Source organism: Crocodylus porosus, unplaced genomic scaffold (assembly GCF_001723895.1).
Source record: "Crocodylus porosus isolate Cpor-Errol unplaced genomic scaffold, CroPor_comp1, whole genome shotgun sequence".
Taxonomy (NCBI): Eukaryota; Metazoa; Chordata; order Crocodylia; family Crocodylidae; genus Crocodylus; species Crocodylus porosus.
Window position 1 is genome coordinate 38,711,246 of NW_017728948.1, and position 1,038 is coordinate 38,712,283.

Genomic DNA, 1,038 nt, shown 5'->3' on the forward strand with positions numbered 1-1,038 from the left:
GTGCCTACTCCACCCACGGAACAGTGGACCGTCCAGCCCACCGACGACCTTGGACTAAAGTTGCTATTTAAAAGGGAAAAAGTTTAGAATTGATGGTATGAATTCTAGTTTAAGTTTCAAGACTACTGTAGCATTTTCCCTTTTCATTGTAAACTTTCTTTTCCTGCTACCTTCTACTGCATTCTCTTTACATGCAGGATGGGGAAGGGACCCAGCAGACTTCATTACAAACACCTACGAAGCATTGAAGGTTACTTTTGCCAGTGAGTTTAACCTATCTAACTGTTGGATATGTTCCCAAATCACTTATCACGCTGCAGGACTCCCATGGCGAGCCATTCCTAGTAACTGGTCAGATATCTGTCAGGAAGAAATAGCCATTAATACTACAAAATATCATGACTCTATCTTTAACCCCTCGGCATACCCCTCCATACCTGGAATCGCTCCTGGGTGACCACACTTAGCTAACAACTGTACCAAAGAGGCTCCTTTCAGTCTCTCTAATTCCTCATGGAAGCCAGAGTGGAATGACTCCTATATCTCCCAGCCTATCCGCTTACGTTTAGTTCCCCCTGGGCTGCTTTGTTATGCTCAAAATGAAACCACGAACCATACCTGGTTCGCCGGCAATAGTTCATGCCAATATTATCTCTCTCCTGATCAAAACATATCCATGCCTTTGTATAATAGCTCTGGTTGTGACACCGGCGAAGGCTTGTTTTCCTTTACTCCAGATCAATCCAGTTGAATGTGAGAAGGGCTTCATGAAATGGTGGGAAATGGGGAAACTTTTTGGATTTGTGGTACCTCGGCCTAAAAATGGCTACCTGATGGCTGGTATGGAAGTTGCTACATAGGGTTTCTTGCCCCTCCTCTTCGAGTTTTAACCCATCCCCCCCCCGGCCGCCCAAGATGCCAGAGTTCCCTCTATGCAACTCTGCCACCTCTTAGTGAGGGAGACCGATTTGGCATGATCCTTCTCCCGGCATATGGAGTAGGCCGGTTAGCCAAGCTGTATCGTCAACTTTCTGCGTT